The sequence below is a fragment of the Anabrus simplex genome, chromosome 1 (genome assembly GCF_040414725.1).
Source record: "Anabrus simplex isolate iqAnaSimp1 chromosome 1, ASM4041472v1, whole genome shotgun sequence".
NCBI classification, from domain to species: domain Eukaryota; kingdom Metazoa; phylum Arthropoda; class Insecta; order Orthoptera; family Tettigoniidae; genus Anabrus; species Anabrus simplex.
In genome coordinates, this window is record NC_090265.1 from 500,700,756 (window position 1) to 500,719,450 (window position 18,695).

Consider the following 18,695-nt stretch of genomic DNA (forward strand, 5'->3'; position numbering starts at 1 on the left):
CTGGGCGATGCTTGACTGTCTCGAAATATCTCTAATGAAACACGCCTGGGTTTTTTCTTTCTTTTTCGAAACGCGCCGGGAACAAAGACGTTTTGCACATACGTCTATGAGATTCGCTGCGAATGGAAAACCAAACCGCCTCCTGATTAGACTTGTTTACCTAGAGTTTACATGATGTTATCGCTCCTCAGGGAACCCGCGGCGTAAGAAGCGTGCTATGTCTCCTCGAGATGCTGTCCCTCTGTGAAAGACGGAGTTCTCAGAATTCTCATGGCATGTGATCCCGGTTCCTACTCCTTTAAACCATTAACCTGAACGGGCAAGCCCTACTTTTCCACCTCAACGATCAGAAACTCATTTTACGGTAAATAATTCGCACCAAACGTTTGCTCTGTTACAGGATCTTTCCCGTCTCCCTTCTTATTTGTTCATATAATACGTTCCCGCTGTATTTAATAAAGCTACTATTCATCACCTATCACCGTTGCTTTAAATGTATGATTCACGACCTGCTGAAAAGTCCTTGAGCTAGAAGCTTTACATAATGGAATGAACAAAACATGAATATTTCTGTTCGAAACTTTGCAATGTCTTAGGCAAGGTTTTCAAATGCAGAAATCGCTTATTTCTAACGCTTCAGCTAACAGAAATTATCTTAAATCTTGTTTTTAAAATGCCGGTCCCGAGGTGTAGGGGTAGCGTGCGGTCCGCTCAGCCTACGTGATTACAATTGGATCTGTCTGATGGTGAGATGGCGGCTCCGGCCTAGGAAGCCAAGAATTACGGCCGAGAGGTTCCGTCGTTCTGACCACAAGGCATCTCATCTGCAGTCCTTCGGGCTGAGCAGCGGTCGTTCGGTAGGCCATGGCCCTTCGGGGCTCTTCCTGTCTCGTCCGGGACTCAAATATTTCGCCAGTGTTGCGACTTCCCTGTTGTTCGAACTATGTTTCTAGTATCGTTATTTTGGTTTTGACCAGGCTATCGCGATTTATAATACAAAATAGCCAAACTATATTCGAATTTAGTGGTATATAATTACGAAAATACTGTATTTGGCTTGTTTTTGTTTTTTTTCCTTTAAGGTGTAAATTGAATATTAGGAATAGCTCTACTTATCAAGCCCAATATAATCGCTGAAAAGAAAAGAATGAGGACTTTTTGTCGTGTTTCTCGCATTTAATATTTCATGACAACTTTACTATCAAAATATAATTCTCCTCTCATGTAGATACAAACCGAGTGGATACCCACAACAAACATAATATCCATAGAAAAGTGAACCTGCCTGGAACTTGTACAATGCCATACGCTCATTCTTTTGTTTACGGCTATACATGGTCATTGTACGTGGGATTCATTTTAGTTTAGAATACAGTATATAACAGGATATTTGAAATCGGGACCAGGATAGGAAAAGGTGTCTCAGTATGTGAAATTAGAAAATAAAATAGGGTAGTTTAACTCTGTAACACGCCAATCGGGCGTTCGACTATCATTGGCGAGTATATCGGAAACCAAACCAGGGTAGAATCAAAGAGTGCTGTGAAATTTACGAATCTGCCGTGAAAATCACAAATGTTGAGTCTCATTCTATATCAATTAGTTACAAGTTAAGAGTGCTATGAGAAAAGGTTGCGAATTCATCTGCGTGATGGTAAATTGTTTTCGTTCAATAGTATTAATAGTTAATTCATATAAATCGAGTTTATCTTATATTTATGTTCAGTAGCAGCTACGAACACGCAGCTATATCTTCACATTTAAGATATATCGGGAAGAATTGCTTACCATTGGAAGTGGCCTCCTCCTCTAAACAGTCACACCTTGTCGCTCGCTGATTTCTGCAGAATGCCCTGGTCATTGCCATTATATTTAGTGTTGAGACTGGTCTTCAAATTGTCAATTGTTCACGGCTAAATTTGTGTACTATCCAAATTAAATCTGCAATAAACAGTTGGATGATCACGATGGCCACAAATTCTTAGAAATTACTTATTCCTAAAGATAACTTCTGATCAGAGCGAGAAACTCCCCTGATGTCTTGCTGAAAATAACCATGAATTACTGTAAGGATTATTCCACTGAAATGTACTCGTAACTGGCAACACCGCACATAACTGACGGGACAGCCAATTGGAGGTGAAATTCAAAACGATAAATATAATTATTTTTAAATAATTGACTATTATTATGTCTATAGCACCGCCGTCTCAATCTTACATACTGCCTGCTCTGTGCTCCGCGATTAACGTGCTGCTCAGCATGAGCTCTCAGTGTCAGAGACCTCCGCTAGGGGCGCCAGCCAACGCCCTCTGCAACTACAAGCCTTGGTTATAATTGGCAACGTCGCACTCCTGTCAAATGGTAGGCTGAGGGTTTCATGATGGTGAAAGTAGTGACAAGCATGAGCACGACCGGTTCACTGGCGAAATGTCGCTGAAAATACAATGCATTTCTAAAAATAAACGTGCATATAAATCACTAGAAATACACAAATTTATATATAAACATGCCATAAATTTCACTTACCTTAACATCCCAGGACCTGAAGTTTACTTTTGTTGCTGTTTTGTTCATTTCCGTAGCTTACGTGGTCAGAAAATTTTAGGTATTATTCTCCCTGATTTTGGATATCAGTCCCTTCCACCGAGCAAGTGGCCGTGCAGCTAAGTGTTGCGCAGCTGTGAGCTTGCATTCGGGAGATAGTGGGTTTTAACCCCACTGTCGGCAGCCCTGAAGATGGTTTTCGTGGTTTCCCATTTTCACAATAGGCTAGTGCCGAGGCTTAATTAAAGCTAGGGCCGCTTCCTACCCACTCCTTGCCTTTTCATACCCCATCGTCGCCATAAGACATATCTGTGTCGGTTCGACGTAAAGCGAATTGTAAAAAGCAGAACCTTTTTGTCCAAAGATATACTCTTCATTGTCACTATAGACCACATTGTTCTCTAAACTTTGCAACGACAGCCTAACAAGAATGTTCTACTGACAATCTAGTTTCCGAAAAGTACTCGCCAACTGCTCTGGGTTCATAATACTCTGAAATACAGATCCTACATGAATATATATGTAAACCATGTAACTGGGCACTGAAAGTCGTCCTCGCTATAAATGATCAAGTATAAACGAGGAGTGTCTGTTCAAAAGTTGCCATTTCCACTTCCTCAAACAAAACAAACTTGTTAAGGTAAATTACTTCATTCACACTATTAAGTCATCCAACTACTACTCTTCACTGTACCCTTAATAGTACACTTTGTGTACACAATATTGAACCATTTTCTAATGATGGCTATAAAAACCACTGAATTTCTATATCCTGGCACAGTAATTGGAGCAGCAATGGTTGCAGCCATGAACGATATTGTCAACGAATCGCACTTTTTTTTCTTTCGAATGTTGTTGGATATGTTTTGACATTGATACATATAACTTCCCGTCTTTTTTATTTAACAAATTGTTCCTTATGGTCTTAAAAACGTGTATAGAATTATAAGTTTGGTAAATGAACATACTTGGGAATTTGCATGCTTTCTGTGTATGAAAGGAGATGGAACATACTTGATTAACTCTGTTATCATTTATTATTGCAAGGATAACAAAGCCAATTTCCTGCACGAAGTTAACGACATCACGGGTAACTTTCTTTAATTGGTCTCCTGTCATTCCTTTAAATGGAGAAAATTTTACCATGTGTTTAAAGTGACCAAAGCAGGAGCTGATCATGAAACTCTGCACACACCTTGCCAGCTCATTGGCATTATTTAGAGCAGTTCCAACAACGTCATTACCTTTGAAACTTAACTCGTAACATGAATTTCATATACACTGAAGAAAATGGAAATTGCATCACCCAGAAGGAGTGGTGCTACGTTGCTGCAATTGAACATGCAGGACGAGTGTTCGGTTGTGATTCGATTATTACACTTTCAGGTCCCTCTGACTGCAAGTTTGGACAACAATCAATACAGGATGTGCCCACCACGAGCTGCAATACATTGATGAATTCGTCGAGGCATGGAGTCAATAAGGCCCTGGATCGCTTCCTGAGGAATTGTGGCCCATGCTTGTTGCACTGCACGGGTCAGTTGTTCCAGAGTTGTGGGTGGCTGAGGACGGTTGGCCAGTTGTCGACCCATCATGTCCCACCCATGCTCAATAGGACTGAGGTCCGGGGATCTGGCGGGCCATTCTAAGGTTGTAATGTCGTGGAGAGCTTCTCTGGAGATGCGTGCAGTGTAAACCCGGGCATTGTCCTGCTGAAACATCCCATTAGCAATGTTCGCCATCATAGGGACAACCACTGGATTGAGTACCCTATCAACGTACTGTCGAGCCGTCATAGTGCCCTCAACATGCACTACTTGTGATTTCACATTAAAGCCAATAGCTCCCCAGACCATAATGCTTGGTGTTGGCCCTGTGTGCCTCTCGACAATAAGATCTGGGCGGTCCTTCTCCCCGGTACGTCGGCGCATACGATTCCGGCGATCACTGCGGGCAAGAGAGAAGCACGATTCATCACTAAAGACGACCCTATGCCATTCGTCGACCTACGTTGATCTTTCTCGACACCCGGCCAGCCTTACACGTCGCTGTTGTGGGGTCAATGGAACACCTTCTGCAGGGACACGGGCACGTAAGCCAGCTGCACGCAGGCGATTACCAACTGTTTGTTGTGTAACGTGGGGTGCCACAGCTGCTCGAATTTGCGCTGCTGTTGCATGGGGTTCCATCCGGGCCATCCGAACGATGCGGGGATCCTCTTTCACAGTTGTCTGTCGCGCTGGGCCTGTGCCAGGTCTACGAGTGTGGGTACCTTCATTTGACCACTGCTGCCATACACGTTGTACCGTAGATGCCTGTCGGCCAACACGTGCAGCGACAGACCGATAATCCAGCCTCGCACAGCCCAACTCTCCGAGCCCTCTAACGGCGACAGTTGTTGATAGCGTGCTCTTCTCTGTCGTCGAGGCATGTTTGACGGGGAACACTTCAGTGCACAGACTGCAAGTCAACTACGCTACACCAGAGTCCGTATACTGGAGTTGATTCCTCCGCGACCAATCACGTGGGGAGACCTGTAGCAACAATCCAATGGGTCTGAAACTTTGATCGTTTACATACCTACATGGCATCGTTCCATATCTTGAAAATCAACACAAACGACCAATGCCTTCATGGTGTTGCAATTTCCATTTTCTTAAGTGTACAGTATTAGTAAACGCACACGGTATTTATCTTTCATCTGGAGATCTCCAACAGCATGCAGTAAATCATTACTTGCGTCGTGTGCAACACTTAAATGAGATTAAATGTTTGCACATACCGTTTATGTGGCAGTACCGGAAATTCCTTAACATTATTGTAGCATGACATTGAAAATGAAAACATGAAAAAGAAAAATCCAATAATAGGTGAGTATTATTTCTTGGGACTCATAATTGATTTCATCTGATCACTTACAAGTTCCAGTATGTTTATGCTTTTTGCAGCAGTTACTCAATGTAGGTACGGCCTACCTCAACTAAGTGAATACTTAGGTTATGCTACTTCAGAAATTATTTTTCAAGCTGAGACCATTTTCGTACTTGGACTTGTGGCTAGATTCGAAATGAAGCTTAAGAAAGTAATATCAAAACCTAATAAGGACACTATGTATCTCTCAACTTCAAGATCCTATAATTAGAAAACATATTACAGAACGAATCAATGAAGAACTTTGTAAAGTCGGGAAAAATTTCCCGACGGGTGTCAATGACAAATGGAAATCGTCCAAGGGACTACTTCAACATACAAGAGATACTGCAAGATTGTAAAACGTTTCATAAAAATAACTGGACAACTGATGAAATACTACATTGATGGAAAGGAAGGTTTTGTAAAATCCGGGATGAATATCTATACAGGAGCACGCAGGCCGAAATAAGAAAAAATATACGGTTGGCAAAGGAGAAATGCTTCACAGAAAAATTCTCAGATTGAAGAATTAATCTCGAAAAACGACCATTTCAGTATCCATAAGAAAGTCAAAGAACTGGAATCAATATGAGAAAAGGAAGCAAGTTATATTGCGTGACAGAAATGGCGACATCATTCCTGGCACTAACGAAAAAGTTCAGAGATGTAAAGAATATACAGGGTGAAGCGAAATTCGCGCACTCGGGCGTCGCAGCGCGACTCCTCACATGCCAGCAATAAAAAAAATGTCTCTCACAAAAGTTCGTCCTGCGAGTATATCCGGCAGAAAAAGGCCGTTGAAGAATGGCAATCTGGCAACACTGTAACCACTTGTAGAGTAACTATCTATGTCAAAACGTATCAGCCATGCTGTACAGTTGGTGCAGTGGATAGAGTTTTGGGGTCGATCCTGGTTTGAGGCGTATGTTTTTTATTTCTTAAATGTAGTCCAGGTGGTATGGTATCTGGCATCTTAATCGTGAACAGCGAATAAATTCACGCCCACGACGTGGAATGGGCGTCTTTCAAAGCTGCTTCTTCCTTAATATTTTTTTCCCTCCAGGGTCAGTTTTTCCCTCGGACTCAGCGAGGGGTCCCACCTCTACCGCCTCAAGGGCAGTGTCCTGGAGCTTCAGACTCTGGGACGGGGATACAACTGGGGAGAATGGCCAGTACCTCGCCCAGGCGGCCTCGCATGCTATGCTGAACTGGGCCTTAGTGGGGGACGGGAAGATGGGAAGGGATAGACAAGGAAGAGGGAAGGAAGCAGCCGTGGCCTTAAGATAGGTACCATCCCGGCATTTGCCTGGAGGAAAAGTGGGAAACCACGGAAAACCACTTCCAGAATGGCTGAGGTGGGAATCGAACCCACCTCTACTCAGTTGACCTCCCGAGGCTGGTGGACCCCGTTCCAGCCCTCGTACCACTTTTCAAATTTCGTGGTAGAGCCGGGAATCGAGCCCGGGCCTCCGGGGGTGGCATCTAATCACACTAACCACTACACCACAGAGGCGGACTGTTTTTCAAAGGTGGCCAATGAAAACGATTGTTCGTCCATTTCTACGATTGTGGTATCTAAGTGCAAATGGGTTCTAGCGGACCCGCTGCAATCGCTCTTGACGATTAACATGCTAGATACCATACCACCTGGACTACATTTACAAAATAAAATAAAACATACGCCTCAACCCAGGATCGACCCCTCGACCTCCTGCATGTTAACCCAAAACTCTGCCCAATGCACCAACTGTACAGCAGGGCTGATGTGTGCTGACAGAGGTAGTTACCCTACATGTGGTTTCAGTGTTGCCAGATTGCCACTCTTCAGCGGCCTTTTTCTGTCGAATATACTCGCAGGACGAACTTTTGTGAGACATTTTTTTTTTATTGCTGGCATGTGAGGAGTCGCGTTGCAACGCCCGAGTGCGCGAATTTTGCTTTACCCTCTATAGAAGAGCTGTTTGAAAGTGATGGGGAAAGAACTTTATGCTAGTGAAGATAAGGATTTCAGAAATGGACCAGATGTTAAAAAAAGTAATACATGCTACAAAGTTGTCAAAAAAGTAATGAAGCACCTGGTCCTGATCCCATTCCAGCTGACATACTGAAACTCATTAATGAAGAACGATTAGATGTCCAAGTAGACCTATACAATTCAGTCTACAACACAGAAGTTATCCCTCGTGAATGGTTATAATCTGTGCCATTTCCGAAAAAAAAAAAGAAAAAAAAGCAAATGCTCGTCAGTGCAGCGATCATCGAACAAACAGTCTCATGAGCCACACTTAAAATGTTCCTAAAATTTATTCGCTAAAGGATCTTCAGAAAAGTACACCAGGATATCAGCAAAACGCAATAAAGGACGGTAGGGAGTTCTCTGAATAAAACGAGGCGTTGGTGTTGTGTCCTGTTTCCTATGTTGTTTAACCAATACTCAGAGGAAATAATACGAGCATCTTTAGCGGAAGAAACAACAGGAATTGAAGTTAATAGAAAAACAATCAACAACTTAAGATTTGCAGATGACACGTTGCTGGTAGAAAGCCTACAAGATTTGCAGCGACGACCAACAGAGTCGTGAAGGCAAGTGACCAATGGGGCTTAACACTTAATATAAGTAAGACACGTATTATGGTAGTATCCCGAATACAACACCTAGAGAGCTTGATGATCAATGCAGAGACAGTACAGCAAGTGACAAGGTACAAGTACACAGCTGTGCAGGACGAAAATAACTTTCGCGTGTTGTGCCACTGCCTAGGAACATACCTCGATGAAACTTCAACCATGCATAGGAAGAACTGTTACAGTATGGTATGGTGGGCAACTGAAAGGAATATGTGATGAGATGACCAGAAATGACACTTTCATACAGAGACAGTAAATAACACGCAAGTCGCTGTGACTCACGATGGTCACCAAGCATCGTAAAAGAAGGGACATGGTTCTTAAAAGGCTGTGTGATAATCACGGACAGCGATGCATGTTCTGCAACGTGTTCCCATCCTGGCCACGAGATTGGTAAGTTCTTATGGTAGGGCGTCCCATTCCTCCACCAGCGCGGTTGACAACTGTTGGATGGTCGTTGGTGCATGCAATATGCCTTCCCAACATGTCCCACACCTGCTCGAAGGGATTTAAGTCGGGGGAACCGGCAGGCCAGTCCATTCGCCGAATATCCTCTCGTTCCTAGAGCTCCTCCAACTGCGCTGTTCGATGCGGTCGTGCATTGCCATCCATAACAATGAAGTCGGGTCCAAATGCACCCCTGAAAAGACGCACATGAGGAAGGAGTACACTGTCACTATAACGGTGACCGGTGAGTGTACCCCGTTCAAAGATTTGGAGGTCAGTACGCCCGTGCAACATTATCTGTCGCCACACCATACCACTTGGACCACCAAAATGATCATTTTCGACAATTTTTCTGGGTGCATAACGTGTTCCCACTTCTCGCCAGACGAAGGTACGTCTAGAATCACTACTCAAGACTGAGTCTGTTCTCATCTGAGAACTCCTCGTCGCTCGAGACCTGATGTTCTTGGCACCATTGCGAACTTTGCCGCCGATGTGCGTGTGTAATGGTCGTCGGGCAAACAGGCCACTCCTATGTAGTCGCCGTGCCACTGTGTCCTGTTAAATGTGGTTGCAATTGCACCCGCTGTACGACTGTGAGTCTCTTCTTACCTGTTGCACAATGTAGCGGTCATCTGCTGCTATAGTTGACCGTGGTCGAACCCTTCCTCTCCTTCCCGTAGCAGTGCCTGTGGTTCAGAATGCTCTCCACGCACGTGAAACACTGCTGTGAGCAGTACCAAACTCCTGGGCTATTCTCGTCACACTTCGCCCTTCTTCACTTTCCCGACGATTTTTCCCGTGTGAAGCAATCCAGATGTTGTCTCCGGGCCATGTTGTAATGCAGGGCCTCTCAGGGTGCATGCGCGTGGTGCATGCACTGTGCACGGTGCAAAAGACGACTTGGCTTGGTTGACCAGAGTGCAGACCCCCACTCCTCGATTTGGAGCAATAGCGCTTACTCTCTCTTTCCTCACGCCTGTCTCGCTCGCTCCGCCTGTCTCCCTCTCCCCCACTTGCGCCGTAGCGCTCCAAATCCGGGCTGAGTTGAGCCGAGTAGAGCCGAGCATAGCCGAGTAGCCCAGAGACGAAGCGTTTATCCGAGCCATACCGAGCGGCACCGATGCACAGTGCACGGAGCTCTTGCGCCTCCCTCTGCACGCGTGAGATTTTGGGCGTTTGAGAGGCCCTGTTGTAATGAATAACACCATCACAGTGCACCGTAACAGCTCGCTGATTGGCTCACACGGTCTCGTCCCGTTCCTTCAACTGCCTCGTTTTGTGGAGCCAAGCCCATTTGGCGCTATAGTCGCGCTGACCTCACGCCAGGTTTCCATTAACGTGTGGGAGACCTCTGGCAAAATGTTACCGCTCTTTCATTCATTTCAACCCAGTAGTTGATACAGTATGTTGCTTTATGTATCTCGTCCTTAAGTTTTGCAGTACCGGGCGAGTTGGCCGTGCGGTTAGGGGCGCGCGGCTGTGAGCTTGCATCCGGGAGATGGTGGGTTCGAACCCTATTGTCGGCAGCCCTGAAGATGTTCTTACGTGGTTTCCCATTTTCACACCAAACAAATGCTGGGGCTGTACCTTTCTCATTGTCGCCATAAGACCTATCTGTGTCTTGGCGTAGCAAAATTGAAAAAAAGAAAATATTTCGACTGGAAGTTTTGCACAGCAGTCTGTTGTAGTTCACATTTGTTCCTAAATATTGACAGTACTGAGGAAATAGTCCAGGATCGGCCAAGCCAAAAATGCATTCAATAAAATGAGCGTTCTATAGCAGAGACCTTAGTTTACATCTAAAGATTAGACTTCAGAGATGTTACGTCTCCTCCACCTTGTTCTATGGACCATAAAGAAAAGAGAAATGGCCAGATTAGAGGCATTTGGGTTATGGACGTACAGAAGGATACGGCGGTTGAGTTGGACAGATCACTATGAAGTAAATGGGAAAGATAAAGGAAATATTAAATAGTGACGAAGTGAGAAAGCTGCAGTATCTCGGTCGTGTGCTGCAAGGAGAGAAATATCATCTTCTGCAGACGGTCATTCAAGGGAAGATACAAGGAGAAAAGAAGACCGGAGGAAGACTCATTTCTTGGATTGATAATCTGAAAGCTTCGTTCAACTGTTCCACTATTGAGCTGTTTCGCGCTCCATCATCTAAAGCAAGAATCTCTATGATGGTACCCGACCTTCTGAGAGGAGATGACTCTTGATGAAGGAGAAGAAAGATATATCCCTTAAATAATTTGCCGGGATTTCGTTATGTTTCAAGAATAGTTTCACTTCCAGATTTATACGAATCAAAACACTGCAAACAACACTAAGCCTGGAAGTATCATACTCTTTAATTAAATCAACATTTAGAAGATAAAACCCCATACATTCACTGTCGATCTTACACTGCCGGTTGGAGAAATTTAATTTTGAAGGAAATGGTTCAGAAAGTCATCGGAATCACTAATCAGATTTTGTTTTTCATTATCCAGTATTTGTTGCTGTTCACTTCTCCGAGTATCTTCTCTTCGCCAATCGGGATCTTGTCTTTCAGCTGGTGTACTTCAGGTCAGGTAGGAAGGCAAATGTGGGAACTTACGGGGCACAGCTTCTTCCCTCAACTTAGGAAACCTTAGAGCAAGTTTTGTGACTGTTCCATCAAGTTGTTTCCAATATTCATAAGTTGTGTCCCTTTTAAAAACCAAAACCAAACCCCATGGCACTACAGCCCTTGAAGGGCCTTGGCCTACCAAGCGACCGCTGCTCAGCCCGAAGGCCTGCAGATTACGAGGTGTCGTGTGGTCAGCACGACGAGTCCTCTCGGCCGTTATTCTTGGCTTTCTAGACCGTGTGTCCTTTTTATCAAAGTCAAAAGACAGTAGGAGTTGGATGCCAGTCCTTTCGTGTAATGGCACCAACCCATGCTTACTTTCTAAGAAAATGTGGACAAGATGCCATTTAATTTGACAGTGCTGTCATAATTTGACTTGCACCCGGTCACACAACGCTTTCTAGACATCTGAAATATTGAAATTAGTTACATTTGACACATAGTCGAAAGTAACGTCCAGGCAGAGGTTATGTAAGCAACAACAGATGAGAAGTACTTATCTCTACCAGCTTTAAGCGGGTCTTGTTATACCATTAATAATTCCACAAAAGATGAAGGAAGAAACACAATTTGTTTTCACTACCCATCGAAATTAACTACACTACAATTTAAAACAAAACATTAGCACATGGCCTAACCGTGTTTACATTCCGTTCAGCCAAAGTACACGGTTGCCAATTCCCACAACCTCTCGCGGCTTTTTGTTTCAGAAAGCATTGACCCGTCTTAAATCCGCGCGCGTTTATTTCGATTTTGTGTGTGTGTGTTTTCGGTCATAAAATCGTGAATTGTTGTATACCTCTCTGTAACTCAAAGCAAAGGTAATCCCACGTCTTCAGGTGTGAGGTTTCAGAAATCCCTCAAGTAAAGAACTTCGGAAAAGTGGCTTAACGCTATTACGAAGGAAAATATTGACCAAGGGTAGTGAATGGATTCCATTCGATTATATTCTGGTGTTTTTAGCCTGCATTTTAGAGATGGAGATTACCGAGAAAACTGTAAGAGAACGATGTTGAAGTCAGGTGTACTTAGTTTCCGAAGTCACTGCTTTCAAGCCAGGCAAGAAGATCCAACGAGAATAACGATAGCAATCATCAGGCTGTCATAAATCGAGAGTCTCCAATCGAGAATTCTGAGATTGCTAAAAAATCTGATGAAGGATAATTAACTGAACTATAGAGGAAATTTGAAGACAATCCAGAAATTATTAATCTGAAGAAAATAAAGGTGGCAGTTCGAGATAATAGTCAAAAGGCCGTTTATCTTTTAGATTAAATCAACATTTTCCTATGCAAGACATACCCCGCGTGTTACAGTGCTTGCCGATGAAATACCTATTTAGAAACGACTCTTCTACGACCGAACTGGTGACAAGTTCATAGCCGTGGTCAATGCAAACCTCCTGCTTTTTTTATTCAGCGTGTAACAACAATGTATCTCGTTATACAGGATGGTTCTTTTAAAAGGACTCTCTGAGACAGGCTGTTTGTCTTCTTCTCTGATCTAGACAATAGTGTCGCCAGATCCCTGGAAGGGAAAATCCACTTTACTGTCAAAATATCCCTCATTCAGTGCATTATGTTGAAGAAATAATAGTAATACTGCAGTAATTTGAAGATCATGAGCATTGGTAATATTAGTACCGAAATGCTTATACTTACTGTTAAAAATTACTTTTAAGAATGTACTTATATTACTGAAACTCATCAGTCGTTAGGCTCTCCTGCTTCTCTGATAAGATGGGTCGTTGGATGTTTGTGCGTATTTTGAGTGCACATTTTATCACTGAAAAGTTTTAGCATATTTTTGGCAACATAGATACATCAGGATTTGTTTTGATTTGGTTACCCATATCTAACTTGTCTCGTACTGGTGCAGCAATCGTGTTTTGATGTAAACTAATCTATTTATATTATTTATTTTTATATCGTTCTACGAGGGAGATATCCTCTCCATACTGAAAATCTGATGTTGCAATTTGCTTTACGTTGCACCGACCGTTGGACTGACAATCTGTAACATAGTATATTTCATTATGATCCATTTCCTTCTGACGTCGTAGATGAAAAGGCTTAAATGAGTTTATTTCTAAGAATCCTGTAAAAATCCCAATTTCCAGAATCAATCGCCAAAGAAACCGCTCGATCCATTGTGCTTTGAAAATTCTGTACGCCGAGGGAGAAATCCCTCAACCTGCCAACAGTGAACAAGCGAAATGAAGTGAGTAATATTAACGCTTGTGTTGTTACGTTAGTGCTTGTGAACACGGGAGTGGGGTAAGTTCCTTTGCCCAAAAGAACTCCCACGGCTTCTGTGCCGTTTAAACAAAAGCCCATCAGAATAATGCCTCAAAAGATTTCTTTTAACAAATACTTCACGTCGCAACGACACAGAGAGGTCTTATGACGACGATGGGACAAGTGAGTGCTAGGAGTGGAAAGGACGCGACCGTGGCCTTCATTAACCAGCAGGGCTGCCGACAGTGGGATTCGAACGCACTATCTCCTGAATGCAAGCTGGTAGCTACGTGACCCAAATCGCACAGCCACTTGCTTGGTCTCCAAAAGAGTATATATCCATGTTGTATGTTGAGTATTCATCCCGAAGGCTGGTTTGATCCTCAACAGCTCCGCCATCAGCTGTCATATATGGTGTAGGATTATGTAATATTTAAGAGTGGTATACATCTTTACTTTCATTTAAACGCTGGTGTCATGATGCTGTCCCATTTGTTTGGACATGAGAACGGCACCACGTCGTCAGTTCACTGGTTCAGACAACCCATGAGCGGAGGTGGTGATTAATGTTTTAAGAGGAAGTACAACTAGGCAGCCTCTCTTAACGCTGAGAGAAAAAACTGAAAGAGGTCCGTTTCTAGGGGAATGATGCACAGTATTGGCCACGAAGAGCGTGAATATTGAAGACTTCCTGGGCTTCGCAAACCGAATATTATTGAGGAAGTGAAGAGAGCAGAGTTGCCGTAGTAAAGATGAAAGGAGTCTGGCACAAGTAAGTGGCGACAATACTAGATCCAACCCACACTCTCAGAATAGCCCACCGTAGTTAGCTGGTTCGAAACACCTCGCTAGAGAAAAATCACCATCGAAATGTGCGCCGGCTGAGTATGAAAGGTGGTGGTGCGCAATTCCTAATCACTAGATTACGTGCCAAAAGCCTGGATTCAATTCCAGATATATCTGCAGTGTTCATACAGAATTAGGACATGCGGCGTTGTTGGTGATTGTCCGTCGGATGGGAACATTAAGCCTTGAGCAGATCCCTTGGTGTTATTCGACAGGAGTAGTGTATGTACCAACATTGGGTGTCACCCTCCCTTCCTCTACATGTCAGTATAAGTGTGAAATTATTAGTGATACTCATACTTATTTTAACAAAGAATAGTTTTTTTCGGAGAACCCGCTTGGTCAAAACCGACACACGCACAGCCAACCCACCAAGAGACGGTGATTATTCGTAATATCTGGTAAATGTGATACATTCAAACACATTATTTTATCATATTAAACAATTCCATGAGTAATTATGGGTATCTGGCCATTGTGTACAAAGTCCAAATTTATCAAGTTTACAGCAACATGTTGAATATTTAAACGTATTTAGTGAAAGAAACTGGAGGTAGTAATATAATTTGGTGCAGTGGTTTAGCCGCATGGCTTTTAACTCGAATACGCCAAATAAACATGAAAAGGTGGCATTGAAGGACAAACACAATTTCGTGTTCCTGTGACTTGGGACGGCATTTCCAATAAGATCCATGCGTTTCCCAGGTTTAACTTGATCGCTCCGCCAATCTCATACAAAAATGGGAAGGTACATTATATTGAAAATTTTCAAAATGTTATGATTTTCTCAATATATATACTTCTTTCAAATTAGTGGCAAAAGTTCGAGTCATAGTGGTGCTTTTTATTTTGTAGATGTGGGCAGTTGAAGCACTAGAGATTCAAGTTAATAAAATGAAGAAAATATCCAACCCTACGTTTCCAGCATTCTAAATGGCTGATGGGAAAAGTTGCAAATGCCTGACATGAACAGGGCTTTAAATGTCCCGCGAAATATTCTTACAGTAGTACTGGTTATTTTTAAACATTGAATGTTATGGTATAGGGAAAGAGAAGAGGCGACCTGCTAGATAAACACTAGGAACTGTTGTAGTTTGCACTTCGTGAGAAATGCTTCATTTCATTAGATAATTTACCATATGAAACATTGCCTCTAAGGGAATGTATAAGAAAATCTTCTATTTCAAATGGTAAAAAGGTACCATAGCTGTACGTGTAAAGGAAAATGCAGTTCAACAAAATGTCAGTGGAAGAAAAGTGACAAACTGTGTAATTCGAAGTGCCATAATGGCTCACCATGTTTATGTCTTAAAGTTTTGTGAGCATTTTCATTTGTTCAAAAATGTTCATTTAATTTGACATCTTTAAGTTTTTAAGTTTCAATTTGTAACTATGCACTCGGTGAACGTGTATTTGTATTTCTGATTTTTTAAAAGACAACCCATTTTGAAAATAATGCAAAATGACCGGTAAACATAGGTAAATAATCTGTATTTGTCAAAATTACAAATAATTATGGTAATTATACGCAGTATACTGAATTGAGTACAATTACCATTTAATTATATTTGCCGTAATATGTAGGGTATAGAAAATGGTGTTTAACCTCTAAACAAACATAGTTGTCAACTATCCTTCAACTGCGAATGTATTCTGTTTTATGGCTTTAATTCCTGGCAGTCATGTCCAGTTTTATCCTAATAGTTACGATATATAACATTATTTTCTGTTCGCTGTTTGAAATACCATTTGGCATATTATTTCCATTCTTCGTCGAAGTGGGTATCTAGGAGAAGCCGAATGTCTCGAACTTTGACTGGAGTTTGAAGATTCTCAGAAATTGACTTGTTCTAATAAATTCTTCTAAGTCCCTTTTCATTTTTCTCCGAAGTCATTAAGTAGTTGGTTTTGTCAGTTTTGTAATAATGTTATGGTATTTCTCGTTAAAAGTGGGTGTAATAATGACATCGACTCATGTCCACATCCGAAATACGGTATAACATATTGTACCAGTAAATATAGCCCGACCCGACTTTAACAGTTATTTTTAAGTTTGCATGAAGTATTTCTTAGGGCAATTTCAGGTAATTTATAGCTAGGGCTTGGTACAGGAGGAAGGGTCCTATCTACAAGAAAACTTGAAAATATACTGAATACAGTTTTATTCAGAAAAATGCATGTTGACGTGCACATTACCTTACGGTAGATATTTGCTGTCTTCAACATCGCCTATCAGATGACCCGTGTTCCCAGGTCACCATGCTGAACGGGACTAGAACTCGTTCTGCAGGCTGCTCGCGTTACGATGAGCTGAGGCTGAAACACCCAGGTCGGCTTGACATGGGATCGAACTCGAACCTTTGAAGTTCTGAACGGTCTCCGACATTCTCCGACGATGTTGCGGGGTAATCACGCGTCACTTTACTCACACGAGTGTCCACAATTGCACAGTCTCCCGACACATTTGTTTAACAACACTGTTTAATTTAATATTGTCGTGATATGCAGTTGAATTCTACTAATCCCTCGTAGATAGAATTTACAAGTTCATTAAAGATGCGGATAGCATCGAGTTTGGAAAGAAATAAAGCACAGTTCATGAATAGAAATAGAAATAAACTGAAAACTGTTCACGCACTAGGCACAGTTCGTGAGGGCTTTCCACTAAATAAGGTCGCACTTGGCATTGAAATAAATGTATGACTGCTCAAGAGGGTTTTTTTTTTTTTTTTTTTTTTTTTTTTTGCTAGGGGCTTTACGTCGCACCGACACAGATAGGTCTTATGGCGGCGAGCTCAAGAGTTTATCAAAGACACTGCTATCAGTAACGCACAAATAATACACAGTTCAGAAGGTAGTTCAGTTTGAATCGAATAGCATTCACTTCAACTCATAAACTGAAAAATATGAAAGTTGGCAAGTACCGTTGTACATGAACACAGTTTGAATTGACTATCGTTCAGAATGAACCACTTGCGTCGAAGCACACGAGTATACCTTTTACAATAGGTAATCACTTGCAACATTACTGGGAAAGTTTGAACACTTTCATGAATACTCTTATGAAATTATGCTGACTGAGATTGTAAAAGAATATCACAGTTAATAATAGATTGCAGTAGTGTCACATTGAAATCAATAAGACTAAGTTCCACAATCATAAAAGTAGGACATATCGAGAAGTTTCTACCTGCTCACAGATTCTAAGTTCAACTCGACTGTTAGCACCCAAGTCCACTACAAGGCTTGCCACAATTAGAGTTTCAACACGCGCACAAATTGTAAGTTCAACTCGACTGTCAGAGTTTAAGTCCACTACGAAGACTTTGAATAATTTGAAGATAGACTTGGTAAGCACTTCGATGAACAGTAATGATGCAGCGTGGAGAGTCAAACTGGACTGCCAGCTTTGACTGACTGATTTTGGTCAAATGAGCTCGCATTATATTGTGGTTGGGCTCCTACGTCATCAGATAGCGTGACATCTTTGAAGTTGATTATCTCGAGAATCCCTCGACGGATTTGCTTGAGAGTCACAATTGGAGACGTTTATGTGATCCTCTTCAAAATTACGTATCTCTCGAGTTGCTGCGCTTATTATTATAGAAGTTTGGCAAATTTTCACATCGAATGTTCGCGAAGGGGTGATGTTCTTTCTGGAACACACCAGGTCCGGCAGGCTGTTCGTGACGCGTCAGGCGGGTGGCCTATCTTGTTCCTGCAGCTACGTAACTCACACAGCTGTCGTTGGCTCAAGCCGGCTCGCCTCGCCGAGCGTAAACAAACAAAGTTCGCAGTGAATGTCTTGCGTCAACATGAAGTATAATTGATAGTCAAAAATACGGCATGTACCGCTCGTAACCGGCACAATATGTAACGATTTTCATCGAAAGTTGATGAGCATCATTTTGTAATGGCACGGCTCATATGTTATGCAGAATTCGTATTTTAGATGTTATCACGAAACCTTGTCCCTTAAACATGAATGATCTAGACTATTTTAGGAGTAAGTAATGACACCTGGTGTTCCAGGAAAGTACAAGGAAAACAATAAAACAAAAAACAATAATATTCATCTAATTTGTAACCTGAACTGTAGTCCTCAAACTTTCTGTGTAACATACACATAATTACAAGTATTTTCTGTTTGCTGAACGAGTGAAGAGCGCTAAAAATGAACAACAAAAAGCTTCAAAGAATTCCTAATATGAAATGTTTTCATTTCTGCAAAGGAGAATATACCGTACTGCCAGATATCACTTTTTTCTGATGGGAGAAATGCAGACTGCAGAAGAAAGTTGAACTTCACATGCCATAAATTGTGATTGCTAATTTGTATGTTTAAAAACATGTTAGTCATTGTTTTTCACAGAATGTATTGTAGAATAAGTTATGCCCATTTCAAGCGACGCCACTCTGCTATGCCTTGAATTAAAAAGAAGCAATAAAATATTTCGAAACTT

At 42.1% G+C, this 18,695-nt stretch overlaps 1 protein-coding gene across 1 annotated transcript in view; it reads left to right on the forward strand.

Annotated features, from left to right (window-relative positions):
* Positions 1–18,695, forward strand: part of LOC136857021 (chromodomain-helicase-DNA-binding protein Mi-2 homolog) — a 195,454-nt gene that overhangs the window by 166,692 nt on the left and 10,067 nt on the right. The window lies entirely within an intron of this gene.